Source organism: Bubalus kerabau, chromosome 4 (assembly GCF_029407905.1).
Source record: "Bubalus kerabau isolate K-KA32 ecotype Philippines breed swamp buffalo chromosome 4, PCC_UOA_SB_1v2, whole genome shotgun sequence".
NCBI classification, from domain to species: domain Eukaryota; kingdom Metazoa; phylum Chordata; class Mammalia; order Artiodactyla; family Bovidae; genus Bubalus; species Bubalus kerabau.
In genome coordinates this window covers 114,434,762-114,447,607 of record NC_073627.1, presented here as the reverse complement: position 1 = coordinate 114,447,607, position 12,846 = coordinate 114,434,762, and the positions used below count along the sequence as shown (strand labels likewise).

Genomic DNA, 12,846 nt, shown 5'->3' with positions numbered 1-12,846 from the left:
GCCCCATTCCAAGTCAGTTGACAAGAGCACCTACAAAAGTCAGCCCTCCTGAAAGAGCTGAGCTGGAGAAAGGCAAGCAGTGGATTTGAGGCACATATGTGCCTCATATGTGTTAGATCTGCAGCAAGGCATCCCAGAGTGATGCAGCAAACTCATGGAGACATCACAGGATATTTTAAAAAAATTTGAGGTTAACACAGCAATGTTGATACTTGTTGGAACCACGTGCAATACTAGCTCAAGGTAGTTCACAGATGCAACATTAGATTGTACTACATTTCTTTTTGATATATTGGCAGTTTCTCTGTCCTAATTACTTTAGTAAGTAGAACTTATAGATATATCTATGCCTAGAGAAGCCATGATAAAAATTCCCAAGACACTAAGGACTCCGTGAATTGAGAACATTTTGGAATGGCTGACATTAGGCATTATTTCTATCATTATTCACCATGGCCATATTTATAGACCAGTCCTGGGAAGGTTGATTCTTTAATGTCTTGGCAGCTAACTTTCTGCTCTCCATTATCCCATCTTGATCTTAGAGTGACTGAAGTCAAAGTTGGGCTATGAGGACTGTGGAGTTGAGTTAATCCAAGAGAATAGGAGAAGTCTTACATAAGAAAACCAAGGAACATTTATGGATCCCAGAGAGTGGGGCTTTAGAATTTTAGTGATTCATCTGCGAAGGATGCCATTTGAAAGAAAGGAAAATCTGGACACATATATATGTTCTAGCTAAACTGAGTATCACATGTCTGCATGCAGCTTCAGCCCTTGCACCTGCTGTTCTTATTGCCAGAGAAGTCTCCCCACCCCTACTCCTGTCTCACCTCCTATCAAGGGATGAATTTTCCTTCTTGGGCTCAGCCAAGAGCTCCCTTACTCCCTTATACCTATCCTGTACTCTCTCATAGCTGCTGGTGCTGTCCCATTATAATAGTTACCACACTGAGCCACTAAGCATCTTTATGTATTTCTTCCTGCGGGTTTGTAGGCTCCATGAGGGAATCAGTTATTTCTATCTTGCCATCACTGTATCTTTAGTATACAGAGCCTGGCACATAGACACTGAATAAATATTTAAGAAATGAGTAATTTTTTTGGAATTAGATTGAAAAGAGAGATTACAGCTTTTATTACAGTGAGTCAAAGGTGGATGTTTCTATTGGTGACAGAGTATCTTCTGTTATAGTCCTCAAAGTCACTAGAACAGGAAATGGTTCTGTAACAGGAAATGTAATTTAATCAGATTTGAATATTCACATTGTGACTCAAATATGCATAAGTGATGCTTTATTTATAGTGGACTGTTGTGCCTGACTTGTCCTTTAAAGATCACTCAGCAGTTTTCCATTCACAGCTTAATCTCTTCCATGTTAACTCAGTCTCTTTAAGAAAAGAAAGCTTTTCCATGGAAAGGGTTGTCTATCTTTGGGTGGTTTGAGTGATGTTTGTTATGAGGAAGGGGGCATCTGTTCTGCAACCATCTTCTGACCCCTGGATCCTACTGCAGTGCAGCTTGTCCTGCCTGGCCGTGGGTCCTGTTTGGCATCTGCCTGGTTATTCAGCATCAGCTGGCAGCCTTGATGATGTCTAAGTTCTGCCATGCTTGTGATCTTGAGGATCTTACATTTTATATCTTCCTTAACTCAGACTTGGGTCTCTTCTGGTTCACAAAACATACTGATCTCTACAAAGCCCAGAAAACTTTGGCTGCCTCTCTGCATCCCATCAGATTGTGAACATCCCTCAGGCTCCCATGAGTCAAAACACAAGTGCTGTGTTTTTTTTTTTTTTTTAATCACCTAAGCACCATGTCCCTGCGTTGGCAGGCTGAATGTCAGGCTCCCTTGAGGCAGCTTATACTCTTTCCAGGATATTCCCTGGAAAGTCAGGCCCAGCTGACTTCCTTTGTTATTCTGCCAAACCTCCTTGGGGGTCCTATTATTTCACACTCCCTGCAGTTAAGGCTCAGAGAAATAGGGTGTTGAAAACAGTGACCCACCCCAATTCTCAAATTACCTAAATCCTTCTCTTCCTTCTCTGCTTTATGACCTAATTTTACAAACTCTTTGAGCTCAGTCCTCTAAACTTGGTCTTTTTTGGCAATTCAAAATATAACCTTCTCTCACTTTAGTGCCTAACTCTAACTAATCAAAAGCACTTTGACTTTTGGAGGATTATTTTTCCTCTGGGTATAAAAATATTTTATTTGAAACTCAAAGCCAAGCAATGACTTTTTGGTTATAGGAGATATCTGCCTTCCCTTTATCCAGGGAGCTTAGCCTTGTGTTCGGGGCTCAGCTTTACTGGTGAAAAGGATGATACATTCAAAGAAGAGAGGTGGGTGAGGGCAGGCAGGGGAGATTTAATACAAAAAATATTATATGACTACATTTGTAGTTACAACTTATATTGCATTTGTGTTATATAAAGCTTTATTGCTTACAAAATGCTTTTGTGTTTATCATCTTGAAGAAGTAGAGAAAAATGGGTAAAAGCCCACACTTTAAATCTGGGTTTTGATCATAATTCAGCCATGCACCAGTAGTGTGATATTGGATGAGCTAATATAAATTTCTTCACTTGTAAAATAAAAATGAGAAGAACATATTCACAGTGTTATCACCATTAAATAATACTTCATTTATGTGAAGAACTTGGCATATATCCAGAAATGAAAGAGTATAAGGACTTCCCCGGTGGTCTGGTTGCTAGGACTCTGTGATCCCAATGCAGGTCAAGGAGCTGGATCCCACATGCTGCAACTAAGAGTTCACATGCTGTGACTGAAAGATCCTTCACGCCAGCACTAAGCCCCGGCACAGCCAAATTAATTAATTAATTAAAAAAAAAAAGAAATTGAAGAGTACAATAAGGGCCACAGCTTAATTTTTCAGCTGATATTAATCTCTTTGGAGCTTTCTTCTTCAGTCAGATTTGTTCCAACTGCAACCTTAGTCATGGATTTCCTTCAGTTTGCCTAGAGTAAAGAAAATGGAGGCCCTTAATTTCTAAAATATTTGGAAGTTCATGTGTGCCACTCTCAAATGGCCATTTCACATGACTTTTTGCTGCTTCTATGCTTGGGGACCTTCTTGACTGATACTGAGAACTTGGGGCTTCCAGCCCAGATTGCCCACATGGGAGGCAGGGGGCAGGGAGTGGTTCTAGTCTCAGTAAAACCTCAGCCTTGCAAATGAAGCCCCTCCTCTTTCACACCCAGTGATTCTCCTTCTCCCCCAGCCCCTATCCTCCTCTGGGCCAACCCAATGTAATCTCAAGAAGTTCACATTTTAGCAACAAAAGCCAGGAATGGAGATTTATACCATAATATTTGTACTTTCTGTGGGGCACCTCTTGTGTTCTGCTGCAGCAAGAACAAAGCACATGTTAATATCTCAATATACTATCCTTCTATGCACTGAATAAATGAAAGGAGTTGTTATATTTATGCCATGGTATAATGGAAAGATAAAAAATTTTGAAATATACTTTAAACCCAAACCCAGTGAAAGAGTTTTAGGAATGATTATTTCAAGAATATTGAAAATGAAGATAAAGCATCGAACAATCAGAATTCTAAGATTTCTATCAGACTTGTAGGAAGGAGAAAAAGGACTCAGACCAACACTGAATATTGGGCTTTGGGAATTTGTCCTTGTTATCAGAATGAATTTAGAAATCAGAAGCTAGGTATCTATAATGATTAAAGATGGGAATGCAAATATGCACACTACAAACAAAGCTCGCGGAGGTGATGGAATTCCAGCTGAGCTATTCCAAATCCTGAAAGGACACTGTTAAGTGTTACATTCAGTATGCCAGCAAATTTGGAAAACTCAGCAGTGGCCACAGGACTGGAAAAGGTAACTTTTCATTCCAATCCCAAAGAAGGGCAATGCCAAAGAATGTTCAAACTACCACACTATTGAGCTCATTTCACATGCTAGCAAGGTAATGCTCAAAACCCTTGAATTTAGGCTTCAACTGAAAACTTCCAGATGTACAAGCTGGATTTAGAAAAGGCAGAGGAACCAGAGATAAAATTGCCAACATCTGTAGATCGTGGAAAAAGTAAGAGAACTCCAGAAAAACATCTAGTTTTGTTTTATGACTACACTAAAGCCTTTGACTGTGTGGATCACAGCAAACTGTGGAAAATTCGTAAAGAGATGGGAATACCAGACCACCTTATCTGTCTCCTGAGAAACCTGTATTCAGGTCAAGAAGCAACAGTTAGAATCGGACATGGAACAATGGACTGGTCCAAAATTGGGGAAGGAGTACGTCAAGGCTGTATATTGTCACCCTGCTTATTTAATTTATATGCAGAGTATATCATAGGAAATGCTGGACTGGATGAAGCACAAGCCGGAATCAAGATTGCTGGGAGAAATACCAACAGCCTCAGATATGCAGATGACACCACCCTAATGACAGAAAGTGAGGAGGAACTAAAGAGCCTCATGATGAAGGTGAAAGAGAAGAGTGAAAAAGCTGGTTTAAAACTCAGTATTCAAAAAACTAAGATTATGGCATCCGGTCCCATCACTTCATGGCAAATAGATGGAGAAAAATGGAAATAGTGAAAAACTTTATTTTCTTGGGCTCCAAAATCACTATGAATGGTGACTGCCATGACATCAAAAGATACTTGTTCCTTAGAAGAAGCTATAACAAACCTAGACAGTGTATTGAAAAGCAAAAATATCACTTTACCGACAAAGGTCCATGTAGTCAAAGCTATGATTTTTCCAATAGCCATGTATGGATGTGAGAGTTGGACCATTAAGAAGGCTGAGCGCTGAAGAATCGATGCTTTCAAACTGTAGTATTGGAGAAGACTCTTGAGAGTCCCTTGGACTGCAAGGATAGCCAACCAGTCAATCCTAAAGGAAATCAACCCTGAACATTCATTGGAAGGACTGATGCTGAAGCTGAAACTCCAGTACTTTGGCCACCTGATGTGAAAAACTGACTCACTTGAAAAGACCCTGATGCTGGGAAAGGTTGAGGGCAGGAGGAGAAGGGGATGACAGAGGATGAGATGGTTGGATGGCATCACCGACTCGATGGACATGAGTTTGAGCAAGCTCTGAGAGTTGGTGATGGACAGGGAAGCCTGGTGTGCTATAGTCCATGGGCTCGCAAAAAGTCGGACTCGACTAAGCGACTGAACTGAACTGATTGAGTGAGACAGTCCCATCTTGTAACCAACACGCCTATTAGACAGAAGTCCCAGCTTTTTTCTGCCTCAGGATGCTGATTACCAAGAGTGCAACTAGTCCATTCTAGCACCTTTCTGTGCTTTAGTAAAGGGCACCCCCTACAGAGGCAGACTGTGGACACCAGAGTGCCTGGCTTGGTGACTCATTGGAAAAGACCCTGATGCTGGGAAAGATTGAAGGCAGGAGGAGAAGGGAATGACAGAAGATGAGATGGTTGGGTGGCATCACTGACTGGATGGACATAAGTTTGAGCAAGCTCCAGGAGTTGGTGATGGACAGGGAAGCCTGATGTGCTGCAGTTAGTGAGGCTGCAAAGAGCTGGACACAACTGAGTGTCCTTTGAATGACAACAAAGTCTCTTCAGTAAATGGTGCTGGGAAAACTGGACAGCTGCACGTAAAACAATGAAGCTGGAGTACTCCCTAACACCATACATAAAAATAAACTCCAAGTGGATTAAAGACCTAAATGTAAGGCCAGAAACTTAAAATTCTTAGAGGGAAACATAGGCAGAACACTTTTTGACACAAATCACAGCAAGTTCTTTTTTGAACCCACCTCCTAGAATCATGATAATAAAAGCAAAAATAAAGAAATGGGACCTAATGTGTTAGTGTTAGTTGCTCAGTTGTGTCCGACTCCTTGCGATCCCATGGATTGTAGCCCCCCAGGGCCCTCTGTCCATGGAATTCTCCAGGCAAGAATACTAGAGTGTGTAGCTGTTCCCTTCTCCAGGGGATTTTCCTGATCCAGGAATCAAACCCAGGTCTCCTGCATTGCAGGAAGATTCTTTATCATCTGAGCCACCAGGAAAGCCCACCTTTTGCATAGCAAAGGATACCATAAAAAAATGAAAAGACAACTCTCAGAATGGGAGAAAATATTTGCAAATGAAGCAAGTAACAAAGAATTAATCTCCAAAATATACAAACAGCTTATGCATCTCAATATTAAACAAATGAATGACTTAGTGAAAAAAATGGGTGGAAGTTCTAAATAGACATTTCTCTAAAGAACACATACAGATGGCCAAAAAACGCATGAAAAGATGCTCAAAATCACTAATTATTAGAGAAATGCAAATCAAAACTACAATGAGGTATCACCTCACACCAGTCAGAATGTGCTGTGCTTAGGTGCTCAGTTGTGTCTGACTCTTTGTGACCCCATGGACTGTTAGAATGGCCCAGTCAAAATGGCCATCATCAAGAAAATCTACAAACAATAAATGCTGGAGAAGCTGTGGAGAAAAGGGAACCCTTCTACACTGTAGGTGGGAATGTAAATTGGTACAGCCACAATGGAGAACAGTGTGGAGGTTCCTTAAAAAACTAAAAATAGAACTAGCATATGACCCAGCAGTACCACTCCTGGGCATGTATATGGAGAAACCCATATTTTGAAAAGATACGTGCTCCCCAGTGTTCACTGCAGCACTATTTACAGTAACCAGGACATGGAAGCAACCTAAATGTCTATCAACAGAGGAGTGGATAAAGAACATGTGGTACATATATACAATGGAATATTACTCAAACATAAAAAGAATGAAATAATGCCATTTACAGCAACATGGATGAACCTAGAGATTGTCATAGTGAATGAAGTAAGTCAGACATAGAAAGACAAATATATAATACTGCTTATATGTGGAATCTAAAAAAGGGTACAGATGAACTATATACAAAACAGAAATAGAGTCACAGATGTAGAAAACAAACTCAGTTACCAGGGAGTAAAGGAGGGGACTTGTCTTCATATTTGATCCAGTCTCAGCAGGACATCTAGACACATCCTACTGAATCAAGGCTCCTGTACACTTTGTCACTCTCACTCACTTCATGGATGAGGGAGTTGAGGTTCTGAGGAGGTGGCTTAGATTTGGTGAAGGCCACAAGGCCACTTGTCTTGTGGCCAGGCCTGGGACTATGCCTCCCTCACTAGAAACCTCAATGTCTTCAGAAATGACTATGCCAAGAGCACCTGTTGGACAAATGGGTTTCCTCATGCACGCCCTTTAATCTAGTTTCTGATGACCTGCACCAGGCTGGTCCGAGGGCCCATAGGCAGCTGTCCTGAAACTCACACTGCCAATGATGTTGCCGACGAAGTCAATGAGGATGACAGTGCTTCCTTCTGGCTGTCACCTAGTGGATACACTCTAGCACACAAAGTGCTGGCACACAACGTCTCACTGCAGCATCTCAATAACCGTGCCTGGAAGGCGTCATTATTATGCGTCTTTTAGAGATGAGACCATTGGAGCTCAGTTAAGAGACTCCCCAGAGTCACTCAACTAATGCCTGGAAGAATCAAAACTAGAATCCAAGACTCCTGACTCCCCATCCTGGGTTTTTTCCTCTGCACTACAGAAAAAGATACAAAAGATGAATTAAATAGCCATCCACATTCATATGTAATTCTACCATGTTTCCAGCTGAGATTTTCTAGGAGAAGACTCTTGAGAGTCCCTTGGACTGCAAGGAGATCCAACCAGTCTATCCAAAAGGATATCAGTCCTGTATGTTCATTGGAAGGACTGATGCTGAAGCTGAAACTCCTATACTTTGGCCACCTCATGCAAAGAGTTGACTCATTGGAAAAGACTCTGATGCTGGGAGGGATTGGGGGCAGGAGGAGAAAGGGACGACAGAGGATGAGATGGCTGGATGGCATCACCGACTTGATGGACATGAGTTAGGGTAAACTCCAGGAGTTGGTGATGGACAGGGAAGCCTGGCGTGCTGTGATTCATGGGGTCGCAAACAGTCAGACATGATTGAGCGACTGAACTGAACTGAACTGAAGGGAGGGGAAAGGTCAAGTTGGAAGACTGATTGACATATATACACACTACTATATATAAAATAGATAATTAATAAGGACCTGCTGTATAGTACTGGAGTAGGAAATGGCAACCCACTCCAGTATTCTGCCCAGGAAATTCCATGGCCAGAGGAGCCTGGTGGGCTAGTCTCTGGGGTCCCAAAGAGTCGAACATGACTAAGCAACTGAGCATGCAGACACACAAGACATTTAGAAAAACATGTGATAACATTTTTGAAAAGTGAAGAAAATATGAGATGCCTTCATGAGGCTTGGAGACAGAAGACTGATGTTATAGTCCAGATCCAGGCAGGATATCAGGTCACTTGACTCTTTAGTGTCCCTTATTTCCTTATATGGATTTCCCTGGTGGCTCAGCTGGTAAAGAATCTGCTGCAGTGTGGGAGACCTGGGTTTGATCCCTGGGTTGGGAAGATCCCCTGGAGGAGGGCATGGCAACCCACTCCAGTATTCTTACCTGGAGAATTCCACGGACAGAGGAGCCTGGCAGGCTGCAGTCCATGAGGTCGCAAAGAGTCAAACATGACTAAGCACAGCACAGCACAGCACAGCAGAGCTGTCTAGTACAAAGAACTCTACTCAATACTCTGTAATAGCCTATATGGGAAAATAATCTAAAAAATAATAGATATATGTATAACAGATACACTGCTATACACTTAAAACTAATACAACATTGTAAATCAACTATACTCCAATAAAATATTAAAAAGTAAAATAAAATAAAAAACCTTGGGAAAATAAAAATCTACTTGAAAAAAAAATTCTACTGAGATATTTTGGGCCTCAGTTAGTTACTTTAACTTTTCTCTTGGAAAAAAGTTCCAAAGTTTAGCCAAAAATACTGCCCCTGATAAACATTGAAACCCAACCTATATTTCTTGAAAAAAAAGTTTTTCAAGAAAATCTAGACTACATAGAGCAGTGGGAAAGAAATGCATAAACAAAACCAGAAATTCAGACCTATAAAAGAAAAACGTTATATTTATTAAAAGTTGAAAACAGTTATGATATGTGATGCCATAGTCAAAATAACAAATGATAAATTTAGAAAACATATTAATATTACAAAAGACAAAGGGTTTATACCGATAATTATACACATGGCACTTAAAACTTGGCTAAGACAAATAAACCAGTAGAAAAATGGAAAAAGTATGTGCTAAGAAAATACATGAAAAGTTGACATATCAATTTCCTGATGTTAGACTGATAAACAAACATCAACCCTGGCCTGTGGTCAGCATTACCTAAACAAATTCTGATCCTATCCCAAAGTGAATTTATTCTCCTTATGTTAAGCGATTGCTAAAATGATATTTTCTCATTCATATTCTCATCTACTTCTTATCAGTAGCCTGAGAAGATATTATTGTCCCTATTTTTACAAACAGTATATGGAAGAAGGAATCAGAGGTCTTCTTTGACTTGCCAAAGGTCATAGAACTAGTTGGGACCTAAATTCAGATCTCAATCTCCATTTTTTCCTTTGTATTGTATCACAAATGCTCCTAAGCAAATGTTTTCCTAACTCCTTCCAAAAACTCAACACTCATCCAAGTCCTAGCCATGGATGACTGTAAAGCTGCTCACACCGAATACTGAAACTTTCTCCTCTGGTTGTCAAGGTACCATTTATTTCTTTCCAATCTCTGCTTGGCTAAATGCCATCCATTTGTGAAATCATTTGAGTATCTCTCAAATGCATGGTATCAAAAGAAGACTCAGCTCTGTTAGTTGCCTTCTGTCTCAAGTAAAATAGGCTGGTCCTTGAGATAGTCCACGATCAAGATTTTCTCAGCCTGTGTGCTAAAGAAGTAAGACAACCGACACACAGAAAAAGATCTCACAGCTTCAGGCTACTCTGGGGAAAGAAACGGAGAAAGAACCAAAATACATGGTTGCTATAGGCTGAGTGTGTCCTCTCAAATTTGTATCATTTGGCAGTGGGGTTTTTGAGAGGTAATTAGATTAGGTTATGAGAGTGGGGCCTTCATGATGTAATTAATGCTCTCATAAAAAGATGAAGAGACACAGCATTCTTTCTCCACTGTGAGAGTATAGCTAGAAGCCTGGAAAAGAGCCCTAACTAAACACTAAATCTGCTGGCACTTTGATCTTGGACTCCTCAGCCTCCAAAACTGTGAGAAATAAATGTTTGCTGTTTATAAGTCACCCAGTCTGTGATATTTGGTTACAGCAGCCTGGGCAGACTAAGACAGAGGTGCAAACAATGAACAGAAATTTGATGCAACTAGTCTTGTAACATTAGCTTAATATGTCAGTGTTTTTATTTCTTAAATTGTACTTGTAGTTGGCAAGATTCTAAAGTGGCCCTCAGTGAGTCATGGCTTTGCATAATCCTGTCCTCTTGAATGAAGGCAAAACTTGGGATTTGCTTCTAGCTAGATTATGGCAAAGATGATGGGATAGTCAGTCCCAGGATTGCATTACATTACCTAAGACTCTCTCTTAGTGGATCGGAGATGGAGTCTCCTGCTGGTCTATATGAAGGGAATGTAAGCTGCCAAATTGTGAGAGGGCCACAGCTGTGGGTGGCCTCTAGTTGCTAAGAGTGGTCCTCAGCTACAGTTAGCAAGAAAAAAGGGGCCTTCAGTTCTGCAACCACAGGAGATAAATTCTGCCAACAACCACATACACTTGGAAGAAAAACCTGAGCTCCGAAAAGAAACGCAGGCCAGCTGACATCTTGATTGCAGTACTCTTGAGACTCTGGGTTGAGGACCCAGCTAGGCATTGCTTGGACTCCAGACCCATGGAAACTATGAGATAAGAAATGTCTGTTGTTTAAGCCACTACCTTTGTGGTAACTTCTTAGGCAGCTAAAGAAAATAAATATAATACTTAACAGGTACAAACCATAATGTTATGGAAAAAAACACAGCTCTGGAATATAGGAGACCTGGGTTCATTCCTGTTGAATCAATGAGCTTGCTCTGGGGCATTAAGCAAGTCATACAATATTTGGGGGCATAGGTGACCCCATATGTGAACTGATGGCCTGTTCAAGATCTCTTTAAGGTCTTGATACTAATGCCTCCTAGCTAATATTGACATTAATTCGTATAGGATTTTTATCCATATCAAATATACTGTATATTATCATCATAGATTTTAATGTGGCCTGTTTGTTTCACTTATTTAGTTTTAGTATTATCATCCTCCCCCTGCCCTGCCAAAAGTCCATTAAAATCAGCACCCTCAGATTTTGATTTAAAAAGGCAAGAAGAAGTCCTAGTTGAGAAAGGTGCTTAAGATGATTATCATTAACCTTTCAGAAATTTCTTTGTAAAGCTGAGAAGAAATACATAGCTAAGGTCACAAAAGAGGAAATGAGAATTTTATGTTCTGAAACATTTCAGGAATGTGAAAGTTGGGTTATATGTGAGTTCTGTCTATTTCTGGAGCATTGCACAATGTAGGAAAATAGAACAAACTTATAGCATCTCTAGAGAGAACTGTACCCACTCCCTAGGTAAGACTCTTAACGCCAGAAGGCAGTACTTTCTCATCAGCATCAGGATGCTGGTGGTTCCAGCATCAGCATGTGGTGGGGGCACATGTGAATGGTGTGCATTCACTCATGCATAAAAGAGAAGAGTGAACAGCAGGGCAGCCACCATTCATTTTATTGAACTTTGTCACTATTATGAAGCATCATGGTTCATATTTATATTTAGTGTAAGTGATGAGCCTTCGTGAAGCAAAGCCCCATGCTCTGCAGGGTAAATGGTATATTCCCTCCTGATCCCACAAGGCACTGTAAACAAAGGAGACTTCTGCTATAAATAGGACCTGGGTCAGGAAACCTTTGTGGGGTTATTAATAATCAATGCACTACTACACAGACAGTGCAAGGTGAGGGCCAGAGTCATTATCATCCAGTTAGGAAAACCAACAAAATCTTGAGAAAACAAATACATATTTCCTTTGCTCGAGAAGGCAGTTGATGTGACCGAATGAAGGATTCTTGATTAGTTCCGTTTTCTTTCTTTGCATTTATGCAGCTCCACAGTGGACACAGGAGCACTGGGGTTTCCTCTAGGAGTCAGCCCTCGGAGCACAGGCGTTAACTGTCATTTACAAACTCACCAGGCCACAGGAGGCAAACCTAGAAGTACAGAGCCGCCCAAAGCCAATCGCTGCCCCAACCTGTGGCAGGCTCCTGCCCCGGCTTTCCCCCGCCCCCTGGCGGCTCCCGCCCCCTCAGATCTGATCCTCAGAGTGCCGGCTGCGCTCTCCTGCACCTGTCGCACCTCCTGGATTTGGCAGAAGGAAATGAGGAGACAGCTGGAGTCACTGTAGTTCCTCTGTTTGAAGGTTGCCCAAATGAAAAACAAACAAACAAATCTGGTGAGTTTCGTGTTTCTTTTAAGTGTACAGAAATGCAGCTGCTAAGTGATGTAGGAGATCAAAGGAGCCTTTTAAATAGGATACCAAAGTGTTCTTCCTGGCTTGATCCTTGATGGAGATTTGTTAGAAAACTTTAGAAGGAAGTTGCAAAAGAGGATTAGGTCTATTAGACTCGTCTGAATTGTGAAAAGTTCTTTATAAAGCTCATTAAGTGTCCTCATTGCTGATCCTGTGGAGAATATGTTAGTGCAGTGAGCCCTGAGGTTGTCTTTCTGTTTTTTGTGGTAGGAGTCAAGGGCAGAGTTGAAAATATTTAATAGAGGGATAAGGTGATACAATTGATTGCCTATTAATTGTCAAGTTTCTTAGAAACAAAGATATGTTCTAAAAT

At 41.0% G+C, this 12,846-nt stretch overlaps 1 long non-coding RNA gene across 2 annotated transcripts; it reads right to left on the bottom strand.

Annotated features, from left to right (window-relative positions):
* Positions 1-2,418: 2,418 nt before the first annotated feature.
* On the bottom strand, positions 2,419-10,952 carry LOC129650122 (uncharacterized). 2 transcript variants are annotated; one of them, XR_008713606.1, is made up of 3 exons: positions 10,541-10,952; positions 8,539-8,641; positions 2,419-2,986 (listed from the first exon to the last, which is right to left on the bottom strand). It is a non-coding gene; the product is annotated as an uncharacterized LOC129650122 (long non-coding RNA). The 2 variants fall into 2 exon arrangements; XR_008713607.1 differs by having other exon boundaries at positions 8,539-8,637.
* Positions 10,953-12,846: the final 1,894 nt, after the last annotated feature.